Source organism: Choloepus didactylus, chromosome 23, assembly GCF_015220235.1.
Source record: "Choloepus didactylus isolate mChoDid1 chromosome 23, mChoDid1.pri, whole genome shotgun sequence".
Classification (NCBI taxonomy): Eukaryota; Metazoa; Chordata; class Mammalia; order Pilosa; family Megalonychidae; genus Choloepus; species Choloepus didactylus.
Window position 1 is genome coordinate 30,492,819 of NC_051329.1, and position 19,492 is coordinate 30,512,310.

A 19,492-nucleotide genomic window follows, 5' to 3' on the forward strand; every position below is an offset into this window, starting at 1 on the left:
TATCTTCCAGGGCCTCAGGTTCCTTTCTGTAAAACCAGGGTATCACAGCGTTGGGTTTGTTTGAAGGAAAAATGATACCATGTGCTCCCCTGAGATCGGACCCGGGCTTCTGCTAGGTAAAAGTAGCTGCAGTTACAAGTCATTGAACGATCTCATCTGTGTTGATTGAGTGATCTCATTATCTAACAGGGCAACTGCCTTGAAATTAAGTAGCCTGGCCCTAGCAATCCGGCTGTAGTGCCATGCAGGAGGGTGGGGGTGTCAGAATGTGGGGAAATGACAGGGGTGCACATTCACCAAAGGCTTGTTCCTGAAGGGACAGAGAGATGCATCCTGACAAGGAAAGAACAAAGGGGTGGAAGGACAGTGGTCAGTTACTTTTGATGGGGCATAGGGTGTGTCACTCCAATTGTCCCCTGGCTCAGCCAAAAAGGACCTGGGGCTCAAATTGAAAGACAAAGAGGAGAGACAAACTGAAAGGGCAGGGCTGGGTCTCTAGTTTTCAATTTCCTCAGGCCCATTGGCAGAGGTTTTCACAAGAGACTATTGCTTTATAAATGGATGTGGTAAAACCACAGTCTCTTTGTTTGTGGAACATCTTGGTAACTGCACTCTGATTTAGGTGGAAATGGGCTGCTGAGACCATAGAAGACCTGAGAATCAAAGTCTTGGAACACTTGAGGCAGGACTGAGTTGGACCAGAGTGGGCAGAAGACGCCTTCAGGTAAGATGGCCTTCTAAACCATCACTCACTCTGTCCTTGTCACTGAGGAGCTAGGCTGTGTCTCCTGCTGATGCCCGTGACAGGGGAAAGAAACAGGTGCATTTCTGCTGCCATCTCTCTATCTGAAGCAACCACAGTGTATTTAGTCCACTCCAAAGCCTCTGTCATGTTCAGAACTTCTGTTCAGGGTGAAAGAGCGGAGCTGGTATCAGACACCAAAGACTCAACCTTGTGTTAGGGGGCCAAGCAGGGGCTGATGTGTGAGCTCAGGCAGGGTTTGGGCTCACTTCCTTCTAGGCTTGGAGCTCAGTGGGAAGGGAGATGTTTGCAAATGAGCAGTGGGAATGCACAGGCTTGTCCTGTAGCTGCATCATGGGGGTGTCCAAGGAGGCCAGGTGGCCCGACTTGGAGAGGCAGAACCAAGTTGGGACCTGTTCCTGTTTGCTAATGCTGCTGTTAGGCAAAACACCAGAAATGGTTAGGCTTTTATAACAGGGGTTTATTTGGTTACTAAGTTACAGTCTTAAGGCCATAAAGTGTCCAAGGTAAGGCATCAACAGTAGGATACCTTCACTGGAGAAAGGCCATTGGCATTCAGAAAACCTCTGTTAGCTGGGAAGGCATGTGGATGGCATCTCTTGATCCCAGGTTGCATTTCAAAATGGCATTCTCCAAAATATCAGCCTTCAACAGCCATCTTCAAAATGTCTGTCTTTGCGGCAGCTCTCTGGGCCTTCTGTTTGTGAGCCCGTTTCTAAGACTCCAGTGAACTAATCAAGGCCTACACTAAATGGGCATGGCCACCCCTCCGTGGAAACATTCAGAGGTCACACTCTAACCAAAGGTATCATTCACAGTTGGGTGAGTCACATCTCTATGGAAACAACCTAATCCCAGTATCGCACGAGATTGGATTAAAAGGTCATGGCTTTTTTGGGGGGACATAATATATCCCAACTGGTACGGGACCCAAATATTTGAGAACCACCCTGTGGATTAAGACTTTGGGGGCAGCTCCTGGGTGCTGCTGGTACTAGGACACCAGCTTATATCCATCACTGTCACTGACTGCTGCTTCCTGCACAGGAGAGAGTGACCATCTGGCCCAAAACTCCAGATGCTGAGGGATTCTGAGTCAGGGCAGACTGAGGCCAGGACGCTGAGAGGAGGGTACCTGCAGAGAGGTATAGGTCAGGGCCATGACCCCAGGGGAGCCTGGGTAGGAGGGAAGAGAAGGTCATCCCTGGGTGCCCAGAAGGTCCCCTCCTCAGCATCTCTCACCTGTGCAGGGTGAGGAGGGTGAGCAGAGCAGAGCCCAGGCCACAGTGGAGACACCCCAGAGCTCTGCCTCCCGCAGCCTCAGCCCTGGGCTCCTCTGTTTTGCTGTCTCAGATGTGGGAGAGGCAGGTGCTAGTCGCCCACATGTGCAAGCTCTGGCGCCACTGGTGGCCACCCGGTGCTGTAAAGTCTGGCTGCGGGGAGCAGAGAGAGTGGCAAAGACCTGGGGTCTCTGGAAGGGCTTGGGTTGCAGAGGTTCGGTCCCTCCAGGAATATGTTTCCCCTCCTAGAATCCAGCTCTTATAACCTCAGGTGTGTCACCTTTTCCATAAAAGCAGTCGTGCATGCTCCACGGTTATGGAGATTGATGATGCAACTGGGCCTTGATCCCCCTCCCTTGAGGTTGCATCTGGGGCAAATCCAATCCTGCCCCCCACCTGGTTTTGCACAACTTGCAGCTAGCTAAGAATGGTGGTTACAATTTTAAGTGGTTGGGGGAGGAGGTTAAAAGGAGAATGTTATTTTGGTCGTGTGAAATTTACATGAAATTCACATTTGTTTCCATAAATAAATTTTTCATTGGAACACAGACCTGTCCGTTCCCTGTGGTATTGTCTCTGGCTGCTTTTCTGCTACATCACCCCAGTTGATTGCAACACACACTGGGCTCACTGCTCTCAAAGCCTAAAATAGTTACTACCTGGGTTTTTATAGGAAATGTTTGCAGGTCCTTTGTTTACTTGTACTTTTTCTTCCTTAATTTATTGACCAGTTCTGCCAGAAGTTTTTTTATCTTAATAATCTTGTGAAGAACCACCTTTTTTGGTAATCGTCTGTAAAGCTATTTTCTTCTCTATTCCATTTCTATTTTCCCCATTCTTTATAATTTCTTCATTCTTGACCCTTTGAGTTTGCTCTGTTGCTACTCTTTGCAACTTTTTAGAAAGAAGACTAGCTCATTGTTTATAACCTCCTCCCGTATGTTTAATGCTACAAATTTGGTTTTAATACTCATTTGGCTTTGTTTCACAATTTTTGACTGTAATATGTTCATTCTCATTCAATTCCATGTATTCCCTAATTTCTCTAGTGATTCTCTTTATCACAAGGGTTATGTGGTAATGTTTTATTATTTTCCAAAAATGTGGGATTTTTTTAACAGCTATTTCTTTATCAATTTCTAAATTTGTGGTATTTCAGTCAGATTCAAACCTAACAACTTCTAACATTTTCCTTTCTCAAGTTCAAGCCCTAAAAAATATCTTTTTATTCCCAACAGTTCAAAAGAATTTGTTCTTTCACCTTGAAAAAAACAATAAAGCAGCAAAAATGGTTACTATGTTCCAAGCTGCATAAGAAATAATTAGACAATATTATAAAAATTAAAATTTTTCTAACCTTCTTTTGTTCACTGATCTGCATAAGAGTAAACAACAATATAGTACTGCTAGTTATGGTTTCACTTATTTTTAAAATGTTATATGTCACAGAAACAGCCAAATTTCCTTCTCAGTTACATAGTTTTACTCTGACACTTCTCTGAAAGTGCTTGCAGTTAGCTACAAGTCAGGGCTCCATCTTCAACAATAACAAAGAAAGACTTTTTAAAAGAGGCAAGTATATAAATTATGTTCTATCCATTATCTAATACAACCCTATTAAAATGTAAAGAAAGAAACAGCCCTCTGTTGGAATTGAAGTCCTTGCATGTTTACACAGGCTCCTAGTACTGTGCCTGCCTGCTCTCTCCCTGTCGGAGTTACTGCCGAGACACTTTTCTGTGGCCCCTAGAACTATAAAGATGTCACCCACATCACATGGACATGCTCCAGGAGCAGATGGGAACGTGCTGTTCCTGAAAACACCTTTTACTACAGACACCTATGCTCTGCCTTCCAGGAAAGACTCAGTCACTTTGGCCATTCAGTGGGCACTGCCTCCAGATGGGCTCTGTTGCCTGGTGCCTGAGGGCGCATGAGACAGTCCCATGGATCCCCGAAGTCCACCAAACTCTTCCCAGAGGACCAACGATGCTGCACTAAATCAGCTGTACAAAGAACATACCTCCCAGAGCTGTACTTGCCAGCGTGATGTGGTTGAAACCTAAAAACATAATTAACACTGTTACCATTAGAAAACACGGTTTTAAATCGTTTGGCCCGCCTGATCCCACATGAAACAGAGAAACAAGTCTCTGCTTTGGTGAGAAGGTGGGTTTATTGAAGATCCATCAATAAGGAAGTGGAGGGAAAAAAAAGCTTTCAAAGACCAGTTCAGAGTGAGAAGACTTATTTGGGTTTTTATAAACTCAAGGAGACAAATAAATGGTCAGAAGCCAGAAGAAAGCAGAAAGGAAAAAAAAAAAAAAATAGAAGAGAGAAAGCTGTTTGGTCAGCATCTTCTTGTTCTCTTCAGGTTCCCCCCTCATTCAGGCTTGTTTTTCAGGGTCCTGATTATGATCCTTCTCATGGTGGTCACAACATAGAGATGGTTATAACACAATTTAATCCTCCCCATAGGACTTTTCCCTTCTAACCACAAAGGAGAAATCTAAACTGCTAGCTCAGGTTGGAATGCAGCTTCCAATGGAAGGGCCAGATTTGGATTTGGCCATGAAGGTTGAGGGTGCTGATACTGGACAAGGGGCATTGATGGTCTATCACTCAGTTTTGAGGCCCAAAGAATACCCAGAACTGTCAGAGCAGAGTCCATACTGTGACCCAGTTGTCTTCTTCAGAGTGTAAAGGATTGTGAGTTCATGAAAAGCAGATGGACTTGGAGTTACAAGAGTTCTCCCAAACCAGAAAGCTTGTACGTCAGTCATTTTTAACTGTGAGGAAGCAATTGAAAACAAAAAGACAAATTCTAAAGGAACCATGAGTGTTGCTGGCAATCTTTGGAAGGAGGTCTCTGAGCTATAAGATGCAGAGTGTGTGAGCAAGAAAACAAATGGTTGCTGCCAATTTCCCTCCTCAGCTTGGTGACCCAGGAAGGACAGGATTTAAAGAACATCCTCGAGATCTAGTTCTCCCTCAGCCCATTAGCAGGTGATAAGAAGAATTGGGAACGGATTCCAGAGGAATCCCAGGGCTTGAGGATGGTCATGCTGAGTGAGGGAGACCTTTAAATCCTTAAGGGTTCCAGCTCACACACTCTGAGTGCATCATTTAACTCAGAGACTTCCTCCAACAGATTGGCAATAGCGCTCATGGTTACTCTAGCATTCAACTCCAGGTGATCAAGTGCTTCCTCACAGTCCAACAATGACTTTCCTAAAAGCTTTCTGGTTTTGCAGATCTCTCGCAACTCTAGGTCCATCTGATATTCATGACCTCACCATCCTTTCCATGCTTTAAGCAAGATAACACCGATGAACAAAAGGGCTCCGCAGAAGGTCCAGGGCAAGGACAGCAGCTTGGACTCAGTCCCCAGGCCAAGGTCTTCTGGCCATGGGACTGCCATCCCCTGTGCAGGGTGACTCAGAGGCAGAACTGCGCTGTGAACACTTCTGGCTACTGCCAGTGCCTCAAACCTCATTCGTAAACCATCAATATTAACTAGATCACCTTGTCCTGGGTTCTTCAGCAGGCAGGTGTCCCCAGAAATCTGGGTATCCATTTTCCATTGGAACAGCAGTGGCAGGAGGATGGAGGATTGTGATGAGGGTTCCAGAGGTGGGAGGAGTTCCATGGGGTATTGATCACAGGTCTCTGGCTGCCAGTGGATCTCTGCGGGCTCAAAGGACTCTTGGGACAGGGGTTCTGGAAGCAGGAGGGGGTCCAAGGGGAATTGGGTGTGGAACAACGGCTGCTGGTGAATCTGTTGGGGCTCAGTGATGGAGGGTTGGGACAGGGGTTCTGACCACAGGAAGGGGTAAAAGGGGCATCGAGTGGAGATCCGTGCCTGATGGTGAATTATCAGGGACTGGAAGGCAGAAACCTGGGTCAAGGGGTCCAGAGGCAGGACATTGCCCACTGGGTGTGAACTGCAGGTCGGCAGCTGCCACTTGATCTGCGGGGTGTTGATGATGGCTGGTTTGGACAACGGGTCCTCAGACATGGTGGGGATGGAGGCTTGGACCAGAGGTGCTTCACGTGGGAGTGCGTCCAAGCGTTGACGTGTGCAGGTGCGAGGCTGCCAGTGGATTGGTGGTAGATCAAACGTCTTAAATTGTGAGAAAACCTGAGCACAGTGAAAGTCACCCAAAGGACACTGATCATCAGTCCATGTCTTCAGCATGATCGGTGGCGGCTTGAAGTTGTGTGGTTGGTACATTGGTTCCACAGGGAGTGTGTGGTCCAAGCCTCGCCGATTGTTGGTCTGCAGCTGCCGATGTATTGGCGTCTTGAGAGTGCACAGTATTGATAGCCGTGGTGCACACAGGCTGTCTTCCGAGGACCGGTGTGTGTCATCCCACCACTGCTGGTGGATCCATGGGGGCCAGAAGCTGGGCGGCTGGGTCAGGGGTTGTGCAGGTGGTTGGTCTCCCCAGGGACCTCGATTGTGGGTCCACAGATGTCGGTGGATCATCGAGGACTCAGTGGTGGATGGTAGGAGAAGTAAGTGCTTTTTATTTTCAGTTTTCTCAGGACCCTTGCCAGTTCTTTGTCTCCTTGGACTACAAAAGCCCAAGCCCCCTTTTGTCACTTCAAACTGGTCTTGGAAAATTTTTCCTCCAGTTCCTTACATGTGTAGCTGTAAAAAAACATAATTTCACACCAAGTCAAAGAGACGAGTTTCTCTGTTTGATGTGGGATCAGGTGGACCTAACTGTATTCTGATGGTAACACTATTACATTTAATAGGCCTGGAACTTCCATGTATTTCACATGGAACCAAGCACTTGGCTTTCCTGAGTCCAGGTCAAAGGTGCACCCTGAGTTCCCTGCACCTGGGGAGTCTGGTGGAGCTGCTGGTTGTGTCTCTTGTCCCTGAGAGCCTGACTCTGGGTGAGCCCTGAAGTTGCTGCTCCACTCTGAGCAGTGACAAACCAACCTTGTCCTCAGGCTGGAGCCCAGAGAGGCTCAGAGAGGCTGAGCTGTTTCACCTGGAGCCAGAAAATGGATGCAGGATCCCTGGGAGTTGATTGTGGTTTCTGTCAGTCAAGGGCTTGGGGACACAGCCCTGGTCCTGCTCAAGACAAGATGCCCCTTCAGTGCAGACCTTGTTGCAGTTTCCAGAGCAGGAGACCATGGCATCTGAATCAGGTCCTTGAAGAAGAAGGGTGGTTAAACCAACCCCACCTGGGCCACAGGTCCTGGAGGGGCAGAGAAAGGACTGTGGGTCCAGACACAGGGGGCCATGGGGCACAGTTGGGTGTGGGTCTTCAACTGCTCATCCCCCAGATTAGGTGGCCCCTCCTATATAAATAGTTGGGAGGAGGAGAAGACAGTCTGGGTCATGGCAGAGGTTCAGACTCTCCTTCCCAGAGCTCTGAGGGAGGCTTAGCTGCCTCAGTTTCTTTGCATCTCCCAAAACAACCACAAGAAGGAATTGATCCATTTCCATCAGACCTTGTTCTCTCTCTGTCCCTGGGCTCTTCCAGCCCTGGGTCCTCCCAGGTCAGCAGGAGAAAAAGGAGGAGGAGATTCAATGACTCAGGTCCAGTGGGAGAGGAAGCCTGGCCTTTGGGGTCCCCTGAGTCCTGCAGGTTGAAGCTGTGGGTCCATCCCTGCTCAGTGTCCATGAGGTTTGCTCAGGCCCCTTGGAGGTCTGAGCAGTTTCCCTGACAATGAGGCTGTCTCAGGATTGGACACAGTATCCCAAGATGGTCTTGAGGCTCCAGACCCAACTGGGGACTCTGACATGCCTGAGCCATCCCCTTTGGGACTCCCTGCTCTCCCTGATCAACTCTCCTGCTGCTGCAGCTCATCAGGACATAGTGGGATTTGGGAGTTCCAGATTCCAGATAGAGGGATGGTTGTTTCAGAAGAGGCGACTGCATTGCAGTTAATGACAAGGGAGCTCCCCTCTCAGCTGCAAGAGCTCACCAGCCTGAAGGCTGTTGAATTAGACTGAATATTGCAACTCCAAAAGGACAATCATTGGTTTCTTTCTTCCCTTCCAAGTCTCCTGGTGCAAAGAATTGAACCATTTCAATTGCTTATGTTTTCTGAACAGGTCTCAGCAGTGTCTTCAAATCCCATCCTTTTTCTATTACTGCATCTTATTTCTTCAGGTCACAAAGGGAGAAGGTAATTCAGGGATCAGAGGGGGTTTGTGTCTCACTTCTCCTTCATCCTTGGCCCTGTGTGAGCTCTGGAGCTTCCTCCCATATCCAGCAGTGATCATCAGCCTCATCCTCAAGCTGGAGCCCAGAGATGAGCAAATGTGCTGTATTTATCAATACCTCTTTTGATCCAGAGAAGCAATTGGAAAACCCTGATCCCAACTGCCTGTTTTAGCCTCAGTAATAGAACAGGAAAACTGGGAAGAGCTCCCTGACTTCTGATGATACCAGAATATACTTTTTCCTGCAATGTTGATGCCACTTCTCAGAGTGCAGGTGAGTCTGGTGGGAGCTCCCCGGGATGCAGAGAGGGAGGGTGGCTGAGTCAGCACAGGCGGGGAGAGGGAACCTGCAGACAAACACTCCTGAGTGAGGGACAGAGACCAGGTTCAGCTACAGAGATCTGAGCCAGCCCTTGAGGCCTGTCCCTACCTGTGCAGTGGGAGAGGAGAACAAGGAGGAGGAGAGGAGTCCAGGCCATGGTGGACACAGGCCCTGAGACCCCAGTTCTAGAGCTGGGCTGCCCCAGGCCTTTCTTATGTCCTTCCCCCTGGCTTCAGGGAGGAGAGATTAGTCATGCAAGAATGTTGACACCCATTTGTGATCTCATCTCCTTTCTGAGCTGGGGCCTGTGGACAGTGGCATCTAAGAGGCAGGGATGCTCTGAGGTTGCTCCTTGTGGGGAGCCTGGGTGAAAGTAGCCACTAATGGGAATATCCCCAAGGCTGAAGGCAGGAGACTCTTCCAGAGACCACAGCTGTTGAATCATTGTCAGGGAACTCAGGCCCAACCAGATTTGGAGTCCTTGGGACACTCAAGTTATCTGTGAGCTCCTTCCCCAGGGATCCCCTGGCACAGCCCCACAGCGCCCCCTGCTGGTCACATGGAAAACCAGTCTCCACAGTCTTGGGTCTTTCTGCCAATCCATATTTTCACTGTAATTCCACACATTTTGACTGGGATATCTGTGTGCCAAGCACTGAGCTCAGACCTGATATTACTAAGTTAGCTTACTTTCTGTTTTTATGACAAACTTAGGGAAAATCCAAAAGTAAATATACAGGGAACATGGAAAGTGCTGGGAGAGAAGACTGTGGTCTTAAAAATGCTAATATTTGGAGTATTTAGAGAAGGTTCCTCAGAGAGGGTGCCCTTCAACTGGCCCTGCTTGGATGAGTGGGTGTGGAGCTCCCCATGGGAGAGAAGGAGGGAGTGGCCTTCTGGAAGAGAAAGGATTTTAGGAGCTTCAAATTCATGAGAAGCCAAGGGACGTTCTGTGGAAAACAAAACCTTTGAGATGATGTTGTATTTGAAAGAAACTTGAGGGAGGGAGAGAACCAGGTATCCATGGGACATGGTGAGGGCTCCAAAAAGAAGTAGGAGGGGAACCAAGAGGGGGAAGTGAATTTTCATTTGAACCATCCTTCCTGAGACTATTGCATGCATAGGTCTGTTTCTGTGTTGTTAATTAAATTTTGGTTTCTGTAACTGCTTAACACTGCTTAATTTTGCTTTAAATTTTCTTTCATTATCCAGTGGTGTATGTTCCCCACATTTTTCATGAATTTGCAAATATCTTGCAGAATATTCCTGGGCTTAACAATTTCCACATGGGTATTTGAAAATGTGTAAACTTTCCCCAATAAACCTGTATTTGTTAAAATCTATTAATTATATTAATAGATTAAGTTAGCATAATTTTCATTTATTCCATATTATATCATCATATCCAGGTGTTGTTTCATCCCCTTTGGTGGAATTTTATTTTATCATAGGATATCCTGGTGCAGTTCCTGGCATGTGGTTGCTTCAAAGCTGCATGTGAGTTGTGTCTGCAGGGAGAAGGGGATGCAATCACAGCTTCATCCAAAAACTCATTCGCAATGCAGGGTCCTGTGCTGATGTAACAAAAGTCACAATTTGGGCCTTGTGCTTGTTTCCAGAGTTGACTGAGTGATGGACATGCTCAGAAGAGATTCTTGAACACACCTGAATCTTGACTTTTCACTGGCCAGGAGCCCTGGGAGAGCCCCAGGTGAGCCTCACACTGACAGAATCAACCAGATGATTGCAGCATATGGAGCTGCCCTGGGTGGGTTGATGTCATTCTGCCTATGCCATTCTATCTTAGAGGAACCTGTTGCTGCCATGAAATTTCTGCCTTAGTGGAGCCGAGGGTGTGATTTCAGCTACATGTTGGTGTAAAGTTTCTTAAAGTCACTGACACATGAGAGAGACTGAGACCTTTGGCATTTCATATCCAATCATCCCAGTAAAGTCAAGCACTGGCTGTAGGAGTGTCAATAGAAGTCACCAATCTTAGGGAGATTAGGCCACAGGCAGTGAAAGAGTGACTGCACCAGACCAAGGGATCTGGGGGAGGTTTCTGCCTCTTTTTACCATGGGTCTGAAGCTCTGTGTAAATGTTAGAGCCCCTGTCCATCTATAGCAGTAAAAGCTTTGTCATCAGGCTGCAGCCCAGAGATGTGCAAAACACCTGAGATAGTTGAAGAATCTTTGGCTCTAGGGAAGCCCTGGTGCTTCCCTGAATCTGTCTTGAATCCTAGGAGACAGTGAGGAGGGCTCTCTGGCTTCTGCTGGAACAAGCATATCCTGAAGTCTCCCACACTGAAGCCACTGCTCAGGGTGCAGATGAGTCTCACAGATACTCCCAGGGATGCAGAGACAGGGGACAGCTGTGTCAGCACAGGCTGGGAGAGGGAACCTGCAAACACAGACAAACAAGCATTGTTGATGGAGCTGAGTTCAGGGGTAAACTGCAGGGGATCTGAGCCTGAGTGGCTGATGCAGCCTGGGGTGAGATCCTGAGTCCCTGAGGCCTGTCCCCACTTGTGCAATGAGAGATAGGACAAGGAGAGGGGTCATGGCCATGGTGGACACAGCCTCTGGAGGCCCTGAGCTGAGGATCCCCTGCCCTGACCTCTATTTCATGCTGGGGGCTACAGGGAGGAGGGGTCTTTATGCAAATTTATTTCCCTTCCTTATGATTCCTGTTCTTTTTTAAGCTGCAACTGAGATCTGATCCTGGTTCTTTAGAATGAGGGAACTGAGAGGTGAACTTAAGGTTTTCCCCCAGTAAGGGACAGGAAGGAAGCATCATCTGGATCCTCCACAGAGCAGCTGGTGGGAGTCTCTTGGGAGCCCAGAGGGACAGAGCAGAATTCCCATCAGCAAACACATCAATACCCCACCCGTGGAGCCTTGGGGATTGCAGTGATGGGCAGCCCCTGTGTATTTTCTGGGAAAGGCCCACTGCACCCCCTGCTGCCCACTGATCAAACTGCAGTCTCTATGCTGAAAGAGTGTGGGGGCCTCAGTCTTGTTGCCTGTTGACTTTCAGTCTCCAAACACCATGGGCCATGTCCCCCACTGTGCTCCAAGAGGACAGACATTAATAAAGAACACTTCTCATCAAGGGGGTCCTGTGGCAGTAAAAGAAGCAGATATGGGGAGATGTGGCCTCCTTACAATGCTCATGAGGATTGAGGGAGGAGAGACTGCAGAGGACTCTGGGTGCTGAGACCTGAGTAGATCATTCATCAGGGGTCCTGCAAAGAAGGCACCTGGGGTCCTGGGTCTGCATGGTCAGTGGGGTCCTGCCACTATGCAGAGATGCTCTCACAGTCTTCTAGAAGAGGCACAGTGTCCTTAGTGGGTAGCAGAGGGGTTTCATCCAGGCTGGAAGGACCTGCTGGGTCTCTGAGCCCTGTTCCCACCCATGCAGTGGGAGAGGCTGGTGAAGCAGACAAGGCCCAGGGAACAAGGTGCACATCTGGGGAGCTGTGGGCCCTGGTGGGGTTTGGGAAGAGCAGGGGGTCAGCCAGAGATAAGGTGTCTGTGCTTGTAAAGACCTTCCAAGGTGGTATAGTAGAACAGGAAAAGGATTTTCTCTAACTCCAGGGTTTGCAAGGGATGCTGTTTTTGGTGTGTTTGTGAAGGGAATGACTCATAGCTACAGGGACAGCGGAGACCTGACTGGGGACCTTCTGCCCCTGGTCATTTCCCTGAGGATATTCAAGAAGCACAGAGGAAAAGGGGATCCTTTTGTTCTCCTGGAGTGCAGCAACAATGGTGAATTGTTTTCAATACAATAGGGGCCAAGATTTGAAATTTAAATAGCAAATATTTAAAAATGTACTCTTAGCTAAGCACCATTTCCACAACTTGCTAAGCCAGAGATGTGGCTTACTGCATCTCCACTCTACAAGCTCATCATGGAAGAGGGAATCTGCAGAAATGAGAACACAGGCCACAGGGAGCTATTTCCTCTCTGAGTTAAACACAAGTGCAGACTCTGGGATCATTGTGCTGGAAACTTTTTAAAATGAGATTTTTCCTCTAAATTTAATATAACCATGAAATGAAAATTACTTGTATTTATACACCTCACATTCTAAGGCTCTGATATTTTTTCATTTGAAATTAAGAGCATGTTTCAGAAAGATTTCATGCAGGGCAGGAGGTTTCAGGGGAATTCCAAGTGGAAACATTAGAGAAATAAATCTTTCTGCTTTTAATTTATAAGAAATTCATAAATTTTGATTTGAAGTGGGTCAACAGAATTCTGTTACCCAAATGGAGAGTTTGCTAAAATGAAGGGGTGCAAAAAAATCTGAGAATACCCATCTGTGGAGTTACCAGGGATCCTTGCAGTTTTGACCCAGTGACAGCATTTTATTTTAAATTGATGCATTCACAGGGTGCTGCACCCATGTCCAAGCCCTGTTGCTGGTTCCTGGAGGCCTGGCCCTGACCCCTGGTGGGTTTGTGCTCATGGAGTAGAGGAAGGACATGAGGTTTATCTTTCCAGGGGCCTTTCTGATGTGGAGGCACAAAGCAGATCCCGAGGGCCTTGATCAAATTCTGGTTACTCTCTGTTTGAGAGGAAATAAATATATTCTTCTCTAAGACATTCTGTGGTTGTCATCTGGATGGATTTTACCTTCAGTTCCAGGTCCTTTTTGGATGAAAATTTTTGACAATTCTGCCTATTCCTTGACTGATATTTTTGGTTTTTAGTATTGGTATACATATTTGTCACTTGCTTGTTAAAACTCTTTAGAGTATTCATGGGCAATATATGTAAAAATAGGAGTTATAGTGATGATAGCTAGATAAGTAGAAAATATTCAGTATAATTCTTTGGCTGGAAAGTGGTTAGTATAGTCTTCAATCGCCAATAGAGGAAAAAAAAAACTGTTTATTAAGATCACTTCACTCAAGCAGCTTTAAGTTATTCTGACCATGAAAAGCCCTTGTTAAAATAACTTGCTGTTGCTCTAATCTCAATAACAAAAACTTATTCTCTGCTCCCAGGAACTTTCCCAGTATTGCCTGCAGTAAGATATGAGGGATGTAACCATGTGGTCTCATAATCAGGAACTTGAAAAACAAGCCTGGATGAGGGGAGGACCTGAAGATAACAAGAAGGTGCTGACCAAACAGCTTTCTCTCTTCTATTTTTTTTTCCTTCCTGGTTTCTTCCAGCTTCTGGCCATTTCTTTGTCTGTTTGGGGTTATAAAAGCCCAAATATTTCTTCTCACTCAACTGGTCTTGGAAAGCTTTTTTCTCCTCTCCAGTTCCTTGTTAATGCATCTTCAATAAACTCACCTTCTCACCAAAGCAAAGAGACCTGTTTCTCTGTTTGATGTGGGATTAGGTGGGCCTATTTAAAACCATGTCTTCAAATGGTAACAATTGGTGACCATGAAAGGACACCTGCTGCCTTTAGTGCAGCCCTGATCCATGTCTCATCAGCTGTGTGCCTCCCCTGGACCCCACAGCTCTGTGCCTAGCAGCTGCCCAGGAATTTTTCCTGGAGGACCAGGACTGGAGGGTCCAGTTGGATGCACCTGCCACTGATGGACACCAGGCACATCTGGGTGAAGGTGACTTTGCAATTGAGACTTTCCCTGTTCTGGGTAAGTGTGTGACCTTTTGTTTGTTGTGTTCACTTTGCTTTCTTTTGTTTCAATTATTCTATTGTGTAATAAGGCTAATTGAGTTGACCCAGGGTTCACGCATGCAGACACAGTGGGTTTGAGCTCCACTATCTGTGACCCTGGATTTGTGGTTCTCCTTTTGAATTTTGTGCACTTTGCACAGTTTGCATTTGTGTGGAGAACCAGTTCTATTTGAGAAGCTCCTACTCTGATGTTCTGCCTTTGTGATTTCTGTTGGTATTTTGCTTAGCTATAGGAAACTCTCATAGTGTGCTGGCTACATCTCTCTTGGGAACTGTTCTTAACAATTGGTCTAAATTTGGAGAGTGTCATTTAAAAAAATTGTTAGTACATCATTCCAACTCTGTGTGGCCACAATATAAATTAGGCAAAGGTGCAGAAAGACCAGAAGATGGGATTCTGACCTTCAGGTAATTATCCAATTAAAAATGTATTACAGAGGTGGGGCAAGATGGCAGACTGGTGACCTGTAAGTTTTAGTTACTCCTCCAGGAAAGTAGGTAAAAAGCCAGGAACTGCGTGGACTGGACACCACAGAGCAATCTGTCTTGGGGCATACTTCATACAACACTCAAGAAAATGTCGAACTGCTGAGATCAGCGAAATCTGTAAGTTTTTGTGGCCAGGGGACCCGCGCCCCTCCCTGCCAGGCTCAGTCCCGTGGGAGGAGGGGCTGCCAGCTCCGGGAAGGAGAAGGGAGAACTGCAGTGGTAGCCCTTCTCGGAAACTCATTCTACTGATCCAGACTCCAACCATAGATAGACTGAGACCAGACACCAGAGAATCTTGAGAGCTGCCAGCCCAGCAGAGAGGAGACAGGCATAGAAAAAAAAAAATAACACGAAAAACTCCAAAACAAAAGCAGAGGATTTCTGGAGTTCTGCTGAACACAGAAAGGGGAAGGGCGGAGCTCAGGCCTTGAGGCGCATATGCAAATCCCGAAGAAAAGCTGATCTCTCTGCCCTGTGGACCTTTCCTTAATGGCCCTGGTTGCTTTGTCTATTAGCATTTCAATAACCCATTAGATCTCTGAGGAGGGCCCTTTTTTTTTTTTTTTTTTTTTTAATCCTTTTTTCCTTTTCTAAAACAATTACTCTAAGAAGCCCAATACAGAAAGCTTCAAAGAATTGCAATTTGGGCACGTCAAGTCAAGAGCAGAACTAAGAGAGCTCTGAGACAAAAGGCAATAATCCAGTGGCTGAGAAAATTCACTAAACACCACAACTTCCCAAGAAAAGGGGGGTGTCTGCTCACAGCCACCATCCTGGTGGACAGGAAACACTCCTGCCCATCGCCAGCCCCACAGCCCAGAGCTGCCCCAGACAACCCAGTGTGACGGAAGTGCTTCAAATAACAGGCACACACCACAAAACTGGGCGTGGACATTAGCCTTCCCTGCAACCTCAGCTGATTGTCCCAGAGCTGGGAAGGTGGAGCAGTGTGAATTAACAAAGCCCCATTCAGCCATCATTTGAGCAGACTGGGAGCCTCCGTACACATCCCAACAGCCCAGAACTGCCCTGGGGGGACGGCACTCACCTGTGACATAGCACAGTCATCCCTCAAAAGAGGACCCGGGGTGCACAGCCTGGAAGAGGGGCCCACTGGCAAGTCTCAGGAGCCATACGCCAATACCAAAGACTTGTGGGTCAGTGGCAGAGACAAACTGTGGCAGGACTGAACTGAAGGATTAGACTATTGCAGCAGCTTTAAAACTCTAGGATCACCAGGGAGATTTGATTGTTAGAGCCACCCCCCCCTCCCTGACTGCCCAGAAACACGCCCCATATACAGGGCAGGCAACACCAACTACACACGCAAGCTTGGTACACCAATTGGACCCCACAAGACTCACTCCCCCACTCCCCAAAAAGGCTAAGCAGGGGAGAACTGGCTTGTGGAGAACAGGTGGCTCGTGGACGCCACCTGCTGGTTAGTTAGAGAAAGTGTACTCCACGAAGCTGTAGATCTGATAAATTAGAGATAAGGACTTCAATAGGTCTACAAACCCTAAAAGAACCCTATCAAGTTCAGCAAATGCCACGAGGCCAAAAACAACAGAAAATTATAAAGCATATGAAAAAACCAGACGATATGGATAACCCAAGCCCAAGCACCCAAATCAAAAGACCAGAAGAGACACAGCACCTAGAGCAGCTACTCAAAGAACTAAAGATGAACAATGAGACCATAGTACGGGATATGAAGGAAATCAAGAAGACTCTAGAAGAGCATAAAGAAGACATTGCAAGACTAAATAAAAAAAATGGATGAGCTTATGGAAATTAAAGAAACTGTTGACCAAATTAAAAAGATTCTGGACACTCATAGTACAAGACTAGAGGAAGTTGAACAACGAATCAGTGACCTGGAAGATGACAGAATGGAAAATGAAAGCATAAAAGAAAGAATGGGGAAAAAAATTGAAAAAATCGAAATGGACCTCAGGGATATGATAGATAATATGAAACGTCCAAATATAAGACTCATTGGTGTCCCAGAAGGGGAAGAAAAGGGTAAAGGTCTAGGAAGAGTATTCAAAGAAATTGTTGGGGAAAACTTCCCAAATCTTCAAAACAACATAAATACACAAATCATAAATGCTCAGCGAACTCCAAATAGAATAAATCCAAATAAACCCACTCCGAGACATATTCTGATCACACTGTCAAACACAGAAGAGAAGGAGCAAGTTCTGAAAGCCGCAAGAGAAAAGCAATTCACCACATACAAAGGAAACAGCATAAGACTAAGTAGTGACTACTCAGCAGCCACCATGGAGGCGAGAAGGCAGTGGCACGATATATTTAAAATTCTGAGTGAGAAAAATTTCCAGCCAAGAATACTTTATCCAGCAAAGCTCTCCTTCAAATTTGAGGGAGAGCTTAAATTTTTCACAGACAAACAAATGCTGAGAGAATTTGCTAACAAGAGACCTGCCCTACTGGAGATACTAAAGGGAGCCCTACAGACAGAGAAACAAAGACAGGACAGAGAGACTTGGAGAAAGGTTCAGTACTAAAGAGATTCGGTATGGGTACAATAAAGGATATTAATAGAGAGAGGGAAAAATATGGCAAACATAAACCAAAGGATAAGATGGCCGATTCAAGAAATGCCTTCACGGTTTTAACGTTGAATGTAAATGGATTAAACTCCCCAATTAAAAGATATAGATTCGCAGAATGGATCAAAAAAAATGAACCATCAATATGTTGCATACAAGAGACTCATCTTAGACACAGGGACACAAAGAAACTGAAAGTGAAAGGATGGAAAAAAATATTTCATGCAAGCTACAGCCAAAAGAAAGCAGGTGTAGCGATATTAATCTCAGATAAAATAGACTTCAAATGCAGGGATGTTTTGAGAGACAAAGAAGGCCACTACATACTAATAAAAGGGGCAATTCAGCAAGAAGAAATAACAATCGTAAATGTCTATGCACCCAATCAAGGTGCCACAAAATACATGAGAGAAACACTGGCAAAACTAAAGGAAGCAATTGATGTTTCCACAATAATTGTGGGAGACTTCAACACATCACTCTCTCCTATAGATAGATCAACCAGACAGAAGACCAATAAGGAAACCGAAAACCTAAACAATCTGATAAATGAATTAGATTTAACAGACATCTACAGGACATTACATCCCAAATCACCAGGATACACATACTTTTCTAGTGCTCACGGAACTTTCTCCAGAATAGATCATATGCTGGGACATAAAACAAGCCTCAATAAATTTAAAAAGATTGAAATTATTCAAAGCACATTCTCTGACCACAATGGAATACAATTAAAAGTCAATAACCATCAGAGACTTAGAAAATTCACAAATACCTGGAGGTTAAACAACACACTCCTAAACAATCAGTGGGTTAAAGAAGAAATAGCAAGAGAAATTGCTAAATATATAGAGACGAATGAAAATGAGAACACAACATACCAAAACCTATGGGATGCAGCAAAAGCAGTGCTAAGGGGGAAATTTATAGCACTAAACGCATATATTAAAAAGGAAGAAAGAGCCAAAATCAAAGAACTAATGGATCAACTGAAGAAGCTAGAAAATGAACAGCAAACCAATCTTAAACCAAGTAGAAGAAAAGAAATAACAAGGATTAAAGCAGAAATAAATGACATAGAGAACAAAAAAACAATAGAGAGGATAAATATCACCAAAAGTTGGTTCTTTGAGAAGATCAACAAGATTGACAAGCCCCTAGCTAGACTGACAAAATCAAAAAGAGAGAAGACCCATATAAACAAAATAATGAATGAAAAAGGTGACATAACTGCAGATCCTGAAGAAATTAAAAAAATTATAAGAGGATATTATGAACAACTGTATGGCAACAAACTGGATAATGTAGAAGAAATGGACAATTTCCTGGAAACATATGAACAACCTAGACTGACCAGAGAAGAAATAGAAGACCTCAACCAACCCATCACAAGCAAAGAGATCCAATCAGTCATCAAAAAGCTTCCCACAAATAAATGCCCAGGGCCAGATGGCTTCACAGGGGAATTCTACCAAACTTTCCAGAAAGAACTGACACCAATCTTACTCAAACTCTTTCAAAACATTGAAGAAAATGGAACACTACCTAACTCATTTTATGAAGCTAACGTCAATCTAATACCAAAACCAGGCAAAGATGCTACAAAAAAGGAAAACTACCGGCCAATCTCCCTAATGAATATAGATGCAAAAATCATCAACAAAATACTTGCAAATCGAATCCAAAGACACATTAAAAAAATCATACACCATGACCAAGTGGGGTTCATTCCAGGCATGCAAGGATGGTTCAACATAAGAAAAACAATCAATGTATTACAACACATTAAAAACTCGAAAGGGAAAAATCAATTGATCATCTCAATAGATGCTGAAAAAGCATTTGACAAAATCCAACATCCCTTTTTGATAAAAACACTTCAAAAGGTAGGAATTGAAGGAAACTTCCTCAACATGATAAAGAGCATATATGAAAAACCCACAGCCAGCATAGTACTCAATGGTGAGAGACTGAAAGCCTTCCCTCCAAGATCAGGAACAAGACAAGGATGCCCGCTGTCACCACTGTTATTCAACATTGTGCTGGAAGTGCTAGCCAGGGCAATCCGGCAAGACAAAGAAATAAAAGGCATCCAAATTGGAAAAGAAGAAGTAAAACTGTCATTGTTTGCAGATGATATGATCTTATATCTAGAAAACCCTGAGAAATCAACGATACACCTACTAGAGCTAATAAACAAATTTAG

The 19,492-nt window shown here is 45.4% G+C and overlaps 1 long non-coding RNA gene across 1 annotated transcript; it reads left to right on the plus strand.

Moving 5' to 3' along the window:
• Positions 1-8,423: 8,423 nt before the first annotated feature.
• Positions 8,424-13,684, plus strand: LOC119519501. The gene is made up of 3 exons (XR_005214033.1): positions 8,424-8,507; positions 10,175-10,266; positions 13,569-13,684. It is a non-coding gene; the product is annotated as an uncharacterized LOC119519501 (long non-coding RNA).
• Positions 13,685-19,492: the final 5,808 nt, after the last annotated feature.